This window comes from Lutra lutra, chromosome 4 (assembly GCF_902655055.1).
Source record: "Lutra lutra chromosome 4, mLutLut1.2, whole genome shotgun sequence".
NCBI lineage: Eukaryota > Metazoa > Chordata > Mammalia > Carnivora > Mustelidae > Lutra > Lutra lutra.
In genome coordinates this window covers 180,902,339-180,922,089 of record NC_062281.1, presented here as the reverse complement: position 1 = coordinate 180,922,089, position 19,751 = coordinate 180,902,339, and the positions used below count along the sequence as shown (strand labels likewise).

General features: G+C 43.6%; 1 protein-coding gene across 2 annotated transcripts in view; it reads right to left on the bottom strand.

Annotated features, from left to right (window-relative positions):
* LUZP1 (leucine zipper protein 1) overlaps positions 1 to 19,751 on the bottom strand; it is a 104,692-nt gene that overhangs the window by 9,530 nt on the left and 75,411 nt on the right. The gene's annotated exons all lie outside the window — the stretch shown is intronic.

The following is a 19,751-nucleotide window of genomic DNA, read 5'->3' as shown; positions in this document are numbered from 1 at the left end:
GGAGGGGAGAAAGAAAGGGTTGTATCCCTAGAGAATTTATAATTTGGGGCGTGCCTTCACTTGAGTTCTGAGTTCAAATTTAGACTGCCTTGAGCGGTCTGGTGTCAACTTGTCCTTGCTGACAATCTAACCTAAAATGGTCTCAGCCTGGTAAAATCCCTGGGAAACCTACCAAGGTAAACAGAATTACTCTGGAGAGATACACTCTCTACCCAGGTCGCACAAGAGTTCCACAGATAAAGTCCTGCTGAACCCTGGGTTTACAAGTCTAAATTACAAGGACGGGCACCTGGGTGGCTCAGTCAGTTAAGCATCTGCCTTTGGCTCAGGTCATGATCCCAGGGACTCTGGGTCCTGGGATCAAGCCCAGCATCACACTCCCTGCTCAGTGAGGAGCCTGCTTCTCCCTCTCTCTCTGCACCCCACTTATGCTCTCTCTCTCTCTAGTGCTTTCTCTCAAATAAAAATCTTTAAAAAACCCACAAAAAACCATAAGGACCGCTCTTTTACTATGACTGAACATTGTTGGTATATATTTATACTAATAAGAACAAAAGTTCGTAAGATAGAGACCCTAAATTAAGCACATCCCAGTGTTTACAGTAAAAAGAAAAAAAAAAAAAGAAGGAATCCAAACCAGATTAGAAAGAGATGGCATTAACTAAGATCAGAAGATTTTAAAATTAACCAAAAAGAATCACTAGAAATGGAAAGAAAAATGGCAAATTCAATGCAAATTAAGAGAGTACAGTGGTTGAGAAGAGATACAAGATTACAAAGGGCAGTATAAACTTGAAAAGATTTTGTGAAAGAAAGTCTCATGTGGAACCTGGGTGGCTCAGTTGGTTAAGCACTTGACTCTTGATTTCAGCTCAGGTCTTGATCTCAGCTTCATGAGTTCAAGCCCCCTATTCGGCTCCATGCTGGGCATTAAGCCTACTTGAAGAAGAAAGGAAGGCAAGACAAGAAAGAAAGATTAATAGGTGGGGAATAAAATAAAAATGTCTAAAAATGAGGAAGTTTTTAATGTGCAACCCAAAAGGAAGGAATAGAGAGAATGAAGGTGATGTAATATTTGAAGAACTACCAGTATTTTCAAGAGTTGATGAAAGATAGGAAGCCGGGGTGCCTGGGTGGCTCAGTGGGTTAAAGCCTCTGCCTTCAGCTCGGGTCATGGTCTCAGGGTCCTGGAATCAAGCCCCACGTCGGGTTCTCTGTTCAGCGGGGAGCCTGCCTCCCTCTCTCTCTCTTTGCCTGCCTCTCTGCCTACTTGTGATTTCTGTCTGTCAAATAAATAAATAAAATCTTAAAAAAAAAAAAAAGAAAGGAAGGAAGCCTTACATTTAAGAAGTAAAGTCCCAACCAAGCAGGGTAGTAAAGTTAAATCTGCACCTAGACACGTAAGTAAGGATACAGCAGGATACCACCAAGAGAAGAGAAGTAACAAAAAGGAAAATAATCGTAACCTAGAAGAAAATACCCAGGGAAAGTATGAAAGAAGATATGATTAGAAACCCTTTCAGGAAAAAAAAAAAAAAAGGAAAATAAAAACCTAAGTGTTTATTATTAATAGACCTTCACTGAAAAAGCTATTTATGGATGTACTTCAGAGTATAGAAACTGGGGCACCTGGGTGGCTCAGTCAATTAAGTGTCATGTCGGACTCTTTATTTTGGCTCAGGTCGTGGGATCAAGCCCCACTATGGGTGCCATGCTCAAACAAGGAGTCTGCTTCTCCCTCTCTCTCAGCCCCTACCCCTGCTCTTGGACATGTCCTCTCAAAATCTAAAAAAAAAAAGTGAATATAGAAACTGATCACTTAAGGCAGGCATGATATGCAAGAAGGAATGGAAAGCCAAGAGTTTTTTTAAGATTTTATTTGAGAGAGACAGCACATGAGAGTGAGCAGTGGGGGGTGGGGGGAGTCAGAGGGGAAGAAGCAGACTCCCCGCTGAGCAGGGAGTCTGACCCAGGGCTGGATCCCAGGACCCTGAGATCGTGACCTGGGCTGAAGACAGACACTTAACCAAATGAGCCACCCAGGCGCTCCAGGAAAGCAAAGAAATTAACCCACACAAGCACTGGTTCAGTTAAACAGTAAACAAAAATTAACGGGGGATAGGAGGGGGTAGGGCAGGATAAAACCAAAGTGGAACTGAACTAAAATGCCGGGTAATAACATGTAAGTCATAAAGAAAGAAATCAGGATTCAAGTGTTCTTAAAAAGTTGTAGTTTGAGGGAAGAGGACAGAGTAATTATAACTAAATTTAGAACTTGTTAAGAGTAACTATTAATCATATGCCTGATAAGGCATTAGTAAGCAGAATATATATAAAGAACTCCGACAACAAAAAACAACGTGATTTAAGGATGGGCAAAGGACTTAAAAAGACATTGCTCCAAAGATAATGTGGCCTACAAGCATATGAAAAAATACTCAACCTCACTGACATGAGGGAAATGCAAATCAAAATCACAATGGGAGATCACTTCATACCCATCAGGACGGCTACTATCCAGTGTTGGTGAGAATATGGAGAAACTGGAATCCTTGTACACTGTTGGTGCAAAAATAAAATGGTAAAACTTCTTGGAAAACAGCATGGCAGCTCCTCAAAGATTAAAAAAAGAATTGCCATATGACCCAGCAATTTCACTTCTGGGTAGAAGTACAAAAAAACTCAAAACAGGATCTTCAAGAGATATCTGAATGCCTGTGTTCATGAAAGCACTATTTACAATGGCAAAGAAGTGGAAGCAACCCAAAGTGTCCATCAGAGGATGGATGGAAACACAAAATGTAGCATATGCTACAGTGAAATATTCATCTTAAAAAAGGCGATTCTGGGGGCGCCTGGGTGGCTCAGAGGGTTAAGGCCTCTGCCTTGGGCTCAGGTCGTGATCCCAGGGTCCTGGGATCGAGCCCCGTATTGGGCTCTCTGGTCAGCAGGGAGCCTGTTTCCTCCTCTCTCTCTGCCTGCCTCTCTGCCTACTTGTGATCTCTTTCTGTCCAATAAATAAATAAAATCTTAAAAAAAAAAAAAAAAGGCGATTCTGTCACCTGGTACAACCCGGATCAAGCCTGAGGACACTGTGCTAAGTGAAACAATTCAATCACAAAAGACAAATACTGTATGATTTCACTCATGACGTACCTAGAATATTCCAGTTCACATAAACACAGCGGAATGGTAATTGCCATAGGCTGGGGGAGGTGGAAATGGGACTGTTATTTAATGAGTATGGAATTTCAGTCATGCAAGATAAAAAATGTTCCAGAGATTGGTCTGTACAACAATGTGAATACATACTTAACACTACTGAATTATAAATGGTGAATATGATAGATTTTATGTTACGCATTTTTGCCACAATAAAAAAAAAAAAAAAAACAAAACATCTTAAGGCAGTAAAAAGCATAGAGAAGGTAGGGCAGACCTCCAGTTTCTAGCCCAGCATGTAAGGAAGTCATCACTGTGTCTTAACATATAAAAAGCAGAACAGACTGAAAATTCACAACTCTTCTTAGATCCATGAGAGAAATGAGGTCACAAAAACCAGTGATCCAAAACTCAGACAAGTAGACGCAGGGAGTCATAATTTAACACAACAGAAATTCACGAGTGCCCCCGGGAACTGGCGCGAGAGCTGGCAAACCTGAACTACAACTGACAACTTGCTGGAAGCTCAGTGAGGACAGCTCTGCGAGCTAAGAGCAAGACTTGAGGGGAATGCAGCACAGCCCACTTTATGAGCTTTACCTCCAGAAGCCGTACAAGGCTCTCTCAGTGAGGATGAGAGGAAACTCCCTCGTGCACCCAGCAGGGGAGGATTAAAACAAGTATTTTGAAACCAGAGCCTGGGCAAAAGGAAATACCCAACTCCAGAAATACCCAACTCTGGCTCCCTCTAGCTATCCTGTACCACCTACGGGGCATGAGAGTTTGAGGGGAGAAGGGGAGAGGACCATCAGTAAAGGCCTACTTACCTCAGTCATTTTTATCCAGGACATCATGTCCTGCTTTCATCAAAAAATTACAAGGCATACTAAAAGGCAAAAGACACGGTTTGAAGAAACACAGCAAGCATGAGAACCAGACTCAGATATGGCAGAGATTTTGGAATTACCAAAAATTTGAAACAATGATTAATACACCAAGGGCTCTAATGGAAAAAGCAGACCTCATACAAGAACAGAAATGGAAATTCTAGGAATCAAAAAAAAATATTAGAAATCAAAAACACTGTAACAAATGAAGAATGCCTTTGATTATCTCATTAGTACACTAACAGAGCTGGGTAAAGAATCTCTGGGCTTGAGGGTATGTCAATAGAAACTTCCAAACCTGTAAAGTAGAGAGAAAAATTACTTAAAACAACAACAAAAACCAGAACATCCAATAAGTGTAGGGCAACTACAAAATTTATAACATTTAATGGGAAGAAGAAAAAATTTGAGGCAGTAATGACTGAGAATTTCCAAATAACACCAAGCAGAATAAATGTCAAAAAGAAAAACAAAAATCAACACCTAGACATAGCAAATTCACACTGCATAATATCAAAGACAAAGGAAAAATCTTGAAAGAAGCCAAGGGGGAAAAACCACCTTATCTATAGAGGAACAAAGACTAGCATTACATCTGACTTCTCAGAAGTCATGGAAGCCAGAAGAGAGTGGAGTGAAATACAATGTTGAGAGAGGAAAATAACACCACCAATCTACAATTCTGTTCCCTACAAATGTGGAAAAAAATTTGTATACCACTTCAAAGATGAAGAAAAAAATAAAGACCTCACACAAATAAAAATTGAGATCTGCTGCCTGTAGACCTGCCTTGCCAGAAATGTTAAAAGCGTTCTTCAGTTAAATTAAAAATTCAGATCAGGGCGCCTGGGTGGCTCAGTGGGTTAGGCCGCTGCCTTCGGCTCGGGTCATGATCTCAGGGTCCTGGGATCGAGTCCCGCATCGGGCTCTCTGCTCAGCAAGAAGCCTGCTTCCCTCTCTCTCTCTGCCTGCCTCTCTGTCTACTTGTGATCTCTCTCTGTCAAATAAATAAATAAAATCTTAAAAAAAAAAAAAAAATTCAGATCACATAAAGAAAGGAAGAACATTAAAGTGAAAGTAAAATAGCACTTTTAATTTTTCTTACTCTTAATTGATCTAACAGGTAACAGTTTGTAGAAAATAAGAGCAACCATGAGGGCACCTGGTTTGCTCAGTCAGTTAAGCATCTGCCTTCAGCTTAGGTCATGATCCCAGGGTCCTAGGATCAAGCCACACATGGGGCTCCCTGCTTCTCCCTCTACCTCTGCTGTTCCCCCTGCTTGTGTGCTCTTTTTCGGTCTCTCTCGTAAATAAATAAAATCTTTAAAAAAAAAAAAAAAAAAAACAGCAACAATGTATTCAATGATCACAGCTTATGTATAAATAAAATTAATAAAGCAGTGAAAGGGACCCAAGACGAAATAGAAATAATTATAAGATACTTGTACTACTTATAAATGCACATTGCAAACTGAAGGTCAAACACTAAAAAAAAAAAATGTTTAATTGATATGCTAAGGACAGAAACTGGATCCATAAAAATGCTCAACTAAAGCCACGAAAGGCAGGAAAAAAGACAAAAAGGAACAAAAACAAAGAGCATATAATCACTTTAAACATCAACAGTCAAAATATACCAATTATAAAAGGGTCCCGGGATCGAGCCACGTCGGGTTCTCTGCTCGCCAGGGAACCTGTTTCCTTCTCTCCCGCTGCCTACCTCTCTGCCTACTTGTGATCTCTGTCAAACAAATAAAAAAAATCTTAAAAAAGAAAAAAAAAAAAGAATTGGTCAGAGTAGATAAAAAAAAATCAGGACCCAACTATACATTTACAAAAACCTACTTTAAATTTTTTTTAAAGATTTTATCTTTAAGTAATCTCAGCACCTAAGGTAGGACTCTAACTCACAACCCCAAGATCAACAATAGTCATGCACTACACCGACTGAGCCACCCAGGTGCCCCAATAATTCCAGTATAATTAGTGTACAGCATTATATTAGTTTCAAATGTATGATACAGTGATTCGACAATACTATGCCCTACTCAGTGCTTATCCACTTAAAATTTTAATAAAGATACATAATGACTAGGGGCTGCTGGGTTGCTCAGTAGGTTAAACATGGATGTGACTCTTGATTTCAGCTCAGTTCATAATCTCAGGGTCTCTAAAATTAATCTTTTTAAAAAAATCATGCTTAAAGTATTGATTGTAACTGATTAATGATTAAAAGTAAAGGGATGGAGAAGGATCTGCCATGCTAACTAATCCAAAGGAAGCTGGAGTAGCTTTGTTAATTTCAGACAGCAGATTTTAGCACAAGTGAATTTATCAGGGGTAAAAACATCATGATAAAGGAGCCTAAATTTTCCAAGAAGCCATAACAATCCTTAACGTATATGCACCTAACAATGGAGCATCAAAATAGGTGAGGCATGAACTTACAGAATTGCAAAGAGAAACAGATGAATCCACTACCAAAGTGGGAGCCTTCGGCACTCCCTGTCAGAAATGGACAGACCCGACAGGCAGAAGATCAGCAGGGACAGAGCTGAAGTCAACACCACCATCAATCAACTGGATATGATACACGTGTGTAGACTATTTCCTCCAACAACAGCAGAGTACACATTCTCAAGTTCAGATGGAACATTCACCAAGAGAGACCACATTCTGGGCCATAAAACACAATTTACAACTTGAACAGAACAGAAATGATATCCTGTGTACTATCAGACCACAGTGGAATTAAACTAGAAATCAGTACCAGAAAGACAGCTGAAAAATACCCAAATATTTGCAGATTAAATAATACATTTCTAAATAATACATGGGTCAAAGAAGAAATCTTGAGAAATTTTATATATTTTGAACTGAACGAAAATACAACTTTTATCAAGATTTGTGGGGTATACCAAAAGCAATGTTTAGAGGCATACATATATCAGGAAAGAAAAAAGATCTACAAGCAATTAGCTAAGCTTCCATCCTCAGCAAACAGAAAAAGAAAAGCAAATTAAAACCAAAGTAAATGGAAGAGTGGGGCACGTGGGTGGCTCGGTCAGTTAAGCACCTGCCTTTGGCTCAGATCATGATTCTGGGGTCCTGGAATCAAGCCCCACATCGGGCTCCTTGCTCAGTGAGGCATCTGCTTCTCCTTTTCCTATTCCCCCTGCTTGTATTCCCTCTCTGTCTCTCTCTTCAAATAAATAAAATTTAAAAAAAAAAAAAAAAAGTAGGAACGCCTGGGTGGCTCAGTCTGTTGAGTGTCTGCCTTAAGCTCAGGTCATGATCCCAGGATCCTGGGATCAAGTCCCACATCAGGCTCCTTGCTCAGCCGGGAGCCTGCTTCTCCCTCTGCCTGCTCTGCCTGCCACTTCCCCTGCTTATGCATGCCACTTTCTCTCTGACAAGTAAATAAATAAATCTTTAAAAAAGAAAAAAAGTAAACTAAAGAAAGTCAAACTGAAGCAGTAATCAACTGATTCTTTGAAGAGATCAACAAAATCAGTAAGCCTCTAGCCAGGCTAATGAAGGAAAAAAAAAAAAACACCAGAAATTATTAATACCAGCAGTTAAAGAGGGGACAGCACTACAGATCCCATGGATAGTAAAAGGATAATAAAGGATTATGAACAACTGTATACCCACAAATGTTATAACCTAGATGAAATGGACCAATTGCTTGAAAGATATAATATCCCAGAATTCACACAAGAAGGAAACAGATGATCTGAATATGACCATATACCTTGTAGGCCCCAGGGAGGACTCTGATTTCTCATCTATGAAATGGAGACCCGTCCATCTTCTGAGCAGAAGAGTAACCTATTCTTTTTTTTTTTTTTTTTAATATTTTATTTATTTGTCAGAGAGAGAGAGGGAGAGAGAGCGAGCACAGGCAGACAGAGTGGCAGGCAGAGGCAGAGGGAGAAGCAGGCTCCCGGATGAGCAAGGAGCCCGATGTGGGACTTGATCCCAGGACGCTGGGATCATGACCTGAGCCGAAGGCAGCTGCTTAACCAGCTGAGCCACACAGGCGTCCCGAGTAACATATTCTGACTCGGCTTTAAAGTGATTAATCTGGACTATATCGTTTCACTTACATGTAGTTGAAAAACAGGCAAAAACTAATCCATGGTGATTGTGGCTACCTCTGGGGAGACCATGACTAGAAGGGTCATTAAGGATGGCAGGTTCCTGTCATTGAGCTATATAACTTAAGGTTTGTAGATCCTATGTTACACCTCAATAACCAAAAACAGAGATAGATGACCTGTGAAACAAGGTACAGATCGACATGACTGCTGTGCTCAAAATAGATCACAGCGGTTAAGGTGAGAACAGTAATCTAGGCAAAAGGCAGCTGTGGCCTGGCCCAGGATGGCAGCAGCCACATGGTAAGAAGTGGTCCAACTCCGGTCACTTGAAAGGAGAATCACAGCACCTGCTCTTAGGCTGCACGTGAGGTGTGAGACAAGGGGATTAAGAATGACTCTGAGGGTCCGTGCTTGGGGTGGGGTGGGGAGAGCGTGCAGTCAGTTGAGCATCCAACTCTAGGTTTCAGTCAGTTCAGGTCATGACCTCAAGGTTGTAAGCTCGAGCCTTGAGCCAGGCTCCGCGCTCAGCCCCTCCTGCTCATGCTCTCTCTAAATAAATAATTAAGTCTTAAAAAGAGAATAAAGCTCTTAAAAAAAAAAAAAAGGATGAGACTCCAAGGGTTTTAGTCTGATTTTGTAGGACTGAGTTGTTATCAATTCAAATAGGGATGACTGGATGGAGCAGTCTGAGAAGGAAGATGAGGAATTTGGTTTGGGACGTATTATTTCTGAAATATGAATTAGTCATCCAAATGGAGACATTCAAAGGCTGTCGGAATATACAGGGCTGGATTTCAGGAGAGAACGGGGTGACTGTATCAATCTGTGAGTCAAGAATGAATGGATGGCTGAGAAAGCCGTGATCTGGTGGACAGTCAAGGAATGAGTGGACACAGAGAAATCAAGAAGTGAGAAGTCTTAGCCCCAAGGTGGCCAATATTTTTTACGGGTGGAAATGTAGAGAAAGCAGCAAAGACCCAGGACAAAGCTGTGAGGTGAAGGAACACAGGGAGAGAGTACAGGACCACGGAGACCCAGCAAAGGAAGCCTTTCAAGGAAGAAGCGTGCTCAGTTCTGTCGAGGGAAGCTAATGGCTCAAGTGAAAAGAAGCCACAACCAGACCAGAATTTCCCAACTTGGAAGCCCCCCCGCCAAGAGCAGCACTGTGAAGCGACGAAAGCGAAAGTTCTATCAGAACGAGGTTAAGAGACACAATAAGGTGATGAATTAGAGAAAACAAATGTTAGATGATTTCTGAATTCTGTTAAAAGCAGAGCAAGTAAAAAAAAAATGAATACGTAAATAAATAAGCAGAGCAAATAGGCAGGGAGGCCACTGACAGAAAAGTGGTATTTAGGCTTTTTTGTTTTTTTTTTAAAGATGGAACAAAAAGGTATGTTGGCATATTGATAAAGAGCATGATCCAGGGAAAAAGAGAAAGTTGGACAAGTTCTGAAAGACGGGGGAAACATTCTAGAGCAACGTTCTTGGGGAGAGAGCAAACGCGGCCGCGGCGTTAGGTACCAGCAGCAGCGCGGGAGAACGGCGCATGCGCGCTGACAGGCAGGAAGGCAGAGGACGCGCGCGTGTGCTCGCGGGCAGGTGGGAAGGCGGGTGTGGTGGCAGGAGTCCAGCCAGGTTCTCTGCAGGTGGTTGTGTGTCTTCACTGATGAAGAAAGCAAGGTCATCACCTCAAAGTGGCAGTGGGGTTAGAAGCATCACCAGGTTCAGATCTGGTCGGCCAGGTGAGCGGGAAACAGTGCATGACGGCCAGGCAGCCTTACGGGCCCACTTAATTCACGGTTAGGACTTAAAGTGAATCCATCGGCAAGGCTGTATTTCCGTATCTTACTCAGCCGACCAGAGGAAGGCACAGAGGAGACCGAGCTGGACGGACCCTGCTGGAGCTCCATGAAGATAACAAAGCAAGAGAAGGCCACAGAATTGCAGGCACGGGCAAGAGAACGCGCGCTCGTTCAGTAGAGAGGGCCGAGAACACGTGAACAGTGAAAATGCCGTGGGACCAGATGAACTAAACGTACCAACAAAGGACGGAAGGACCACTGGAGTCGGGGTACTAGCAGCAGTGACCTTGAAAGGCAGGAGACGGTCGTCAGAGAGGGAGCTATCTCTGGGAGCTGAAATTGCCAAGGGGTTGCAGTAATGGAGAATGCCAAAAACCAAGGTAGGAATAGGTGGCAAGGGATGTTTAGGGCAGTGACACTACTCTACCCGACACGGTAACGGTGGACACGTATTATGCATGTGTCCGAACCCACTGGATGTGCTCCAGCAAGAGCGACCTGTAACACAACTAGACTCGGGGGGGGTTACAGTGTGTGAGTGTAGGTTTGTCGGTCGTAACATACGCCGCTCTGGTGAGGAATACTGGTAACGGGGAAGGCAGACGGGCAGAAGCATATGGGAAATCTCTTCCCATCAATTCTTCTGTGAACCAAAAAATACTCTAAAATAGCCTTTTTCCTTTTTAAAAATATTTGTTTTTGTAAGTAATCTCTATGCCCACATGGGGCTCCAACGTGCATCCTCAAGGTCAAGAGTTGCATGCTTTACCGACTAAGCCAGCCAGGTGCCCCCCAAGATAGCCTTTTCTTTTTTAAGATTTTATTTATTTGAGAAAAAGCATGCACAAGCAAGGGGAAGTGGCAGGCAGGGGGAAAGGGAGAAGCACCTGACAGGGGGCTCGATCCCGGGCCTGGGCTGAAAGCAGATGCTTAACCAACTGAGCCACCCAGGCACCACCCAAGAGAGTCTTAATAAAAACAAACAAAAATTAAAATCCTAAAGTTTTTGGTCATAGATGACCATGATCATGGGACTGCTGGGAATAGGGATGGGCTAGGAAGATCCCTGGGAGAGAGAAATAACCGAGAGGCAAAGGCACTGCAAAGACCACAGAACTGTACCACAAATTAGCAGGACCAGAGCTAGAAAGAGTGACAGTAAATAAAAAGCTAAAGTCACTGAGAATTCAGAGGCACTTCAGGGGCTGGGGCGTCAGAAGGCGAGAACAGCACTAAGGGTGTGTGTGGGGGGGGTGATGGTCTGATGAGATTAGATTAAAACTAGGCAGAAGGATGTGAGGGAACACGGTCTGAGCTGTAACAGAAAAGCAGCTCCACTCAGATGCAAAGGACTGACTCGACAGTGATCCCACAAGAAAACCAGGACCAAAGAGAAAGACTTGAGGGAATGCCAAAAGCCACTTGTATCCCACCCCAAGATCCTGCTCCCTGGCCGCACCATAAGCTACCAGCCACCAGATGGAGCCCATGCACAGTCCTTAAAAAACCGGGCACGGCAGGGAAGGTGCTAGAGGTACAGGGCCTCCCTGCCTCGCTGTCCCCTGGCTCCGCCTCCGGACCCTGCCGTCCCCCTGGCTGGTTCTCCCTCTCCACCACTCTGCTTCCTGGGTCCATATTTCCTTGCTCCTTCTTCTCTCTGCTTCTTTTGGTCTCCTTTCTCTTTCTAGTTTATATGCTTCCTCACTCTCAAAATGGCATTTTAAAAAAAATTATATATTTTTATATTCATATTTTTCTAAGAATTTTTTATTTTTAATATATTTTTTATTTTTATATATTTTTATATTTTTTATTTATATATTTTATAAGAAAAAAAACTTTTCCCTTCTTCCCATCTACTTTTCCTACTTCAAGTGCCACTTGTTTTTGGCCTTTTGCCTAGAAGACCAGTAAAAACACAAAACACCTGACCAGTGTACACAGAAGGTGAAGGAAATGGGAGCTGAATAAATAAGGGCCATACTGATTTTTAAAAGGTTCTGTACTGGCATAACTTACTAGACACAAATGATACATGATGTTCTACTAAGTACAGTGAATCAGCTCATCCTCATAAATATGCTAGAAAGCCATTAAATTGTACACTTTAAAGAGATGAACTTTGATATGTAAATTAGATCTCAATAAAGCTGTTTAAAAAACAAAACAGGGGCGCCTGGGTGGCTCAGTGGGTTAAAGCCTCTGCCTTCAGCTCAGGTCATGATCCCAGGGTTCTGGATCAAGCCCCGCATTGGGGCTCTCTGCTCAGGAGGGACCTGCTTCCCCCTCTCTCTCTGCCGGCCTCTCTGCCTACTTGTGATCTCTGTCAAATGAATAAATCTTTTTTAAAAATAAAATAATTAAAACAAACAAAAAAACCGGCTTACCCCAAACTAAACATCTCCCTCAGCAACTCTCACTTACACTATAGTTTCATAACAAATTTCCTTTCCAGAAGAGAGAATGTTACTTTTAGTACAGCCCGTCTACAAATTCTAATTCTGAATTAGCAGAATCCAGGAATCCTATTGCTGTTATTCATTTTGCTTTTGTTCCAGTTTTACATGTTCTGGTCAAAACTCGGACAGACACCAGCCAGCACAGCACAAGAACTGAACAACAATAAGCCCAATAAACTATCGAGAAAATACTTACTGCGATGTGAAAAGGAGGAGCTTTACAACATCGTGACTCAAAACCCTTTCAAGGTCCTTGCTGCTCTCGGGATAAAGACAAAGTCCCCAGGGGAAGCCTGGGAAGCCCCAAAGGCTCTGGCCCTGTGCCTCTTCTCCTTCCTCTCCAAAGGTCCTGGGACTCCTGCAGCCCACAAACCTCGCCCCTCCCTCCCCTTCAGTCCTTTATAGCTTGACTGGTCATCTCTCTCTTCGTGTCTCCAAATCCCACCTTAGACAATTACCTCCTCCTGGAAGCTCCTGGAGCACCTCCCTCCCAAATCACAGGCCCGATCGTGGTCTCTCGGGCCTCTCCTCCTCTCTCTTCCAGTAAGTGCACTGTACTGGTCCCATCACAGCACACAATGCGGTATTCAAGTGGTATCGACCCCTTCTGTCTCTCCAACTTGTTCTTATTCAAACGGTTATCCTGAGTACCCAGCAGGAAGCCTAGCACATAATAATGCTTAAAATTTGATGACTGAATGGCTGAAGGAGCCCCCCAATTATTAAATGACTTAGCCCTTTGCCACTAACCATTAACACAAAATAATAAAATGATGTCAACAGGCTACTCATGGATTACAAAGGCAAAAACAATTGCCAAGAGCAGATACAGCCGCAGGGGGTATCAGGTCCTGCGGTGATGCTCTGAATGACCTCATCCAAGCCGGGGCCACCTGCAGTGCTCGAACCTCTGCCCCTTCTGGCTTTCAGGTCTATGCATGGAAATGGGGGCCTAAATACCAAAAAACCCACACCATTCATAGGCTTTCTAGCTCTAGTTATTGGACCATGTGTTGGAAGAAGGGGAAAAAGAAAATCTGGATCTTCTTCCACTCCTTAGAATGGGATTTCAGAGCCAAAATATAGTTCAAAGATCATTGAGTCCACTGGTTTTCCAACTAGACTCAGCGAATCCCTCAGAGGTCATCCAGGGCAAAGACAACAAGGGAGAAGATCTGAGCGGGCCAAGCTTCAGGCTCCTTCATTCACTTCATCAACCAAGCAACTCCTATTAGTTTCTTAATGTACTGGGTTCCCCCATATGACAATAAAGAGTTCCACTGCTTGGATTTATAATAAAACCACCCATTTGGCCCAATCCCTTATTTTAAAAATGAGCAAACTGAGACTCAGAGGTAAATACTGTGGTTTCTCTAGCAACTCAGTAAAGGTAAGGACTTGATTCTCCTGACTGTCTCTTCAGGATTCTTCCCATTGTGTAGAATCACCTTCCCGAAAACTCTTAAGCATTTTTACAAAGTGAGGAGTTCTGATTATACACAGACCAGTAACAAAAAGATGCAGAAGACAACCCCAGTGGAACATTACTGTACTACAGACAATATATTAAATAATTAATAATATATATAACATACATGCTTTCTCTAAGAATCCCAGATCTACCACTTACTTTTTCTTTTTTTTTTTTTAAAGATTTATTTATTTATTTGACAGAGCGATCACAAGCAGGCAGAGAAGGCAGGCAGAGAGAGAGGAGGAAGCAGGCTCCCGCAGAGCAGAGAGCCCGATGCGGGGCTCGATCCCAGGACCCTGAGATCATGACCAGAGTCAAAGGCAGCGGCTTAAGCCACTGAGCCACCCAGGCGCCCCCACCACTTACTTTTTCTTAAAACAAATCACCTCTCTGAGACTTTCTCTTCCATAAACTATGGTAATCCAGGAGATATAAGGGGCTTAGCAGAATGCCCTGTGCATAAGTCACAACCAACAGTAGCTATCACTACTATTCTACAAAGCCTTCACAATAACATTATGGGATTGGGACCTCTGAAGGTCACACGGCTAGCAAGGAGGACAGCCAAGTCTACTTCCATAATCCATATTCTTTTAAGAATGTTACCCTGTTGGCCAAATCAGTGATCTCTGTGCTCCAACCTTCCTCTGAGCAAATAAAATTCCAACCTGACCTACCTCACCGCAAAAAACAAAAAACAAACAAAAAACAGTCAGCTAAAGAATTCTGAAAAGTCCTGTGCAGACCTAAGGTTAAGTTTCATCTGGAAAATCCTCCTAGAAATAGCCTCTCACCAAAATCAGCCCTTCTTCACCCAGGGAAAACAAGAATATTGACTGAAAATGGGGTCAGAATGTCACTTTTCTCTGATCTTTTGGCCCTAAGCATAACCAGAGTTAGAAATGCTTTGCTACCTCCAACACCATCCAAAAAGGAAGCGGTAGATGCCTCTCTTCCAGTGCCTCCCATATGCCCTAGTTCATCCAGGTAAAATCCATTTATTTGAGTAGACATCTATGGAACATCTGTGATGCACCTAGTATTTTGCCAAGTGCTAGACAGATTATCATGACCTGACCCTTGCGTGGACGTTGGACAAAGAGCAACCAATCATAAAAACAAGAACAAAGCAGCCTCCCGGACATTCCTAGACCAACCACACAGCGCCAATCCTCCTGCTTCCTGTCCTCCTACTGTGCACAGTTTACCATTGATACATGCTGCACTGGAAGCCGGAAGAACTGACTGATTGTGCCCAAGGGTGGTTTCTGGGAAGGAAATGATTGACAGTAAACCTCAGGAATCATAGGAAAGTGAAGAGAGGGAAGGGTAGTCCCATCCTTTAATGCCAACATGCCCCCACCAGCGTCTAACTCAGTTCCAGTTCACACTAGAAGGATCCAGCGCCAATTCCCGCTCACTCAGGGTTCCTTTCTGCCAAAGCTCTTGAACCCGGTTTCCAATGGCTCTATCCAGCACCTCGGAGGCTGCTCTTCTTCTGACCAGGAAAGTCTGAAATAGAACATAATCAAACCTGCCCTGCCCTTTCCCCCAACACAGCTACCATGATTCACACTTCCTCTTCCCAACAGTCCCTGACAGGAAGGGGTCAGCAAGCTCCGTCTTCAGAGTCTGCCAGGACCGACCGTGGGGAGCATGGAGTAGAAGGGTGGAGCCGATATGCTGTATACCTGAAACTAACACCGTGCTGCATGTTAACTATACTTCAACTTTGGAAAGTATGATAGTATCCACAGAAGTAGACAACTTAGTTTAATAGTAAATAGTTTAGGTTTTGTAAGACCTAAGTTGGGGTCTGTCCCGACTACTCAATTCTGCCACTATAGCATGAAGCAGCCGTACCCAATGTGTAAGTGCTCGACATCGCTGTTTTCAACGATATAAATCGTTGTAAATTTCTAATCGTTGTAAATTTGTAATCAATCTGATTTACAACAACAGGCAGTGGGCCTGTGGACTACCGTTTGCCAACCCCTGATCGAAAGGAAAATGGGAAGACTATGTTTAAGCAGCTTCCTTCCAACCACTTCTGGTCACCTGTCTTAAACCCTTGGGCTGTCCACATCTCCACTTCTTCCTCAGGGCTTCTATGTCATGACTGGGCTTCAATTATTTTTCCCAGAAGCACAATTCATGTCTTTTCAATATGCAAACCTCAAGCGTTAGGAGCCGACCTAGCACAGAAAGATTCTCCAGGTGGGAAAGGACTGAGAGACCCTGTGATCCAACCTCCCACTCTCTGCAGAAAGTACCTTCCGAGTAGCCACTCCACTCCTGTTCAAACACTTGTAACAACAGGCAGGACACGTCTTTCTTCCCCAGGCAATCATTCCATCTTTGGACAGCTCCTTTTCTTTCTTTCTTTCTTTTTAAGCACACTTAACCACTTGGTTACTGCCTGACCCTTTCTACTAGAATGTAGACTCCAGGACGCCAGAAACGTGGGTTTTCATTTGCAAATGCTTTTTACTGCTGTCTCTTCAAACTCTGAACGGTTGTCTGTGGTGCGTAAAGGGTATAACATAACTGTTTTTGGAAGGAAAGAAAGAAGGAGGGAGGGAGGAGAGAAGGAGAGAGGGACAACACATTGCTGCATCTGGGAAGCTTCCCCCACAGGACAGAGTGGAGAGGCATGAGAGAAGAGAGTGGTTAACTGGTGAGGCTGGAGGGCGGACGGCACAACGCAGGGACCCTCGCGACCTGCCAGCAGTGCACAGAGGCTCAGATGGCCGTGTCTGAGGAACAAGTCTATGAGTGCGCTCTCAGCTTCTCTCCTTCCTTCAGGTGGCCTCCACCTCAACTCCCGTGAGACCCATCACTCACGGTCCTCAGCCCTCTTCAGACACACCCCCCCCCCCCCCCCCCCCCCCCCCCCCCGCCGTCCGGCAACACAGTGCAGCGCCCTAAACCGCTTGGGAGCCTCCTGCTGTTGTGCCCCGGCGCTCCCTTGCTCGATGCTTGTACTCTTCTCCTGGGCTTGGGGCTCTGAGACCAGGGACTGTGTCATCCTTATTTTCCCTTCATGGGCGTGCAACACTGATGGAGCAAGGCAAGGAACCTTATGAATGTTTGGAAAATCAATGAAGCTACTGGCTGACTGTGTCCTGTACTGACCGACTACAACAAGGAACTGTCCTCCAGATCTGGCCACCGCATTCAAGGAAAGAAACCCAGACTTTATGCCAGAGGTTACAAATGCAAATGTCAAAGAGATCAGGCCAGTAATGTCAATGAGTGACGGGGCCCTGGCAGGATACTGGCTAAAAGGGGAGATCATGCTCTACTTATATCTCAATCTCTTAAATGGGGGCCAACTAATTCAAAAAGGAAATAAAAAGTCCACCGCTGTACAGACTCGCCTCAAACACATCCTACATGTCTACAAGTGGCCATGGGAAGCAACATGCTCGGGACAAAAGGACTCCAGCAGGGAGCCACACAATGAGAGCTGCATTTGTGGGGAGCCTGGGGGGAGGTCCCTTAAGCATCCAACTCTTGGTTTTGGCTCAGGTCGTGATCTCACCGTCATGAGACGGAGCCCCACACTGGACTCCATGCAGTTTCTCTCTCCCTCTGCCTCTGCTCCTCCCCACACCAGGAGCTCACTCTCTCTCTCTCTCTCTAATAAATAAATCTAAAACAAAACCAAACAAACAAAAAAGAGCTGCATTTGTGAAAGATCAGTCTGACAGGATAGACTAGGTAGCTATTGTAATAGTCAAGGCAAGAGACAGAATAAGCCTGAACTAAGGCATACCAGTGGAGTAAAGGGTGGGGGAGGATTTGAAAGATGACCTGGTTAATCCAGTTTTAATAATGAACCTAAGACTGCATGAGCTAATCTGGCAGCCACACTACCAGTTTGTAGGTTCATACTGAATTTTTTTTTAAATATGTTATTTATTTATTTGACAGATAGAGATCACAAGTAGGCAGAGAGGCAGGCAGAGGGAGAGGGAGAAGCAGGCTCCCCGCTGAGCGGAGAACCTGATGCGGGGCTCGATCCCAGGACCCTGGGATCATGACCTGAGCCAAAGGCAGAGGCTTTAACCCACTGAGCCACCCAGGCACCCCTGAATTTTTTTTTTTTAAGATTTTATTTATTTATTTGGCAGAGAGCGATCACAAGTAGGCAGAGAGGCAGGCAGAGAGAAAGGGGGAAGCAGGCTCCCTGCTGAGCAGAGAGCCGGATGTGGGCTCAATCCCAGGACCCTGGGATCATGACCTGAGCTGAAGGCAGAGGCTTTAAACCCACTGGAGCCCACCCAGGTGCCCCTATGCTAAATTAAAAAAAAAAAAAATAAACTGCTATTACGTCCTAATAATTTTAATAACCTGAATATAGGACTTATTTCTTATATCTTTTATAGGCAGTATGGAACAAGGATTAAAGATTACAGACACTGGAGCTAGAGAGCCTAAATTCAAACTCTGATTTTGCCACTTACTAGCTGTTGATCTCAGATAAGTTCTTGACTTCTCTGTGCTTCAATACCTACCTTTGAGGGTTACTGAAAGTGCGAATGAGTTAATACATGACGGCTTAGGCTAGTACTCCGTCCATCTTAAGTGCCATATCAGTTATAGCTTAATTTATTAACCATTTTTCACATTTCAACCACTTGAAAGATAGCTTCAATCAATAGTTTCAATTCTCTAATACTTCTACACATTCCAGCTTGCAAATATTCACTGCAAATATGACAGGCATATCTTTTCTTTATCTGATGCTTATGTCCAACTGTTAAAATGTAACGAAGAATAGCCGTCCAGAACGGCCACTGAAAACAGCCCCTCTTGGTAAACATTGATCCATTATTAATACTTATATAATACCTACTAGGTAAGCCAGCCCAAATTTCTGTCTTGGGATCACATGAGAAGTGTTAAATACCTAACTGTAGTACTAACACCACAGTATCTCCGTAGCATATTCCGGACCATCTAGCCTAGAATCCTTGCAAAAAATGAATTGTCCTGATATACATCAAAACGTTATATGTAGTAATCATCTATGGATGGTTTGGTTTTTTTCCTATTATTTATCGTTATTTTCTATATTTCTACAACTTGTACTGATGCTATAGCTTAAATAAAAACAAGGCACAGCATGGGCGTCGGGGTGGCTCATTTGGTTAAACAACTGTCTTCAGCTCAGGTCATGATCCCAGTGTCCTAGGATCAGTCCATGTCAGGTTCCCTGCTCCGAGGGGCGTACTGCTTCTCCCTCTGCCCCTCCCCAACTCATTCTCTCTCTCCCGAATAAATAAATAAAACCTTAAAAAAAAAAGACAAAGCAGAGCTTAAAGAAAACAAAGAACTGTTATCAGTTAGCATGATTACTTAGGGAACACAAGTGGCTTCTAGGGGACACTGTGTTCTTCATCCTCTGCTCAGTCAGTTTATGAATTCACCAGGGATTACTGTCAAGTGTCCGCTGATGCCCCTCAAACTCATGTGACCTAAAGGTAAGTCCAGAGAAATCAAACATTTCGACAGGGAGAATCAGAATTTGACTCTACCTTCAAAATATGTCCAGAATCCATTGCTTTCTGGCTATATACCCTAGGACCCTAATCCAAGCCATCATCCCTCCCCTAGACTGTACTGATCAGGGCAAGACCTTCCTATCCGGTCTGTCTTACTTCACACTGCCTGCCTTGCCCTCCCCTTCCCTCCGACCCCCACCCCCACCCAGCCCCGCCAGTCTATTCTCCACAGCAACCAGACAAAGCCTTTTCAAAAGGAGAAGGTCAGCTCATCACCCCCCTGGCTCTGACTCTCCAGTGCATCCCCCATCTCACTTAGAATAAAAACACGCTCCAGGGGTCCTACCTGGG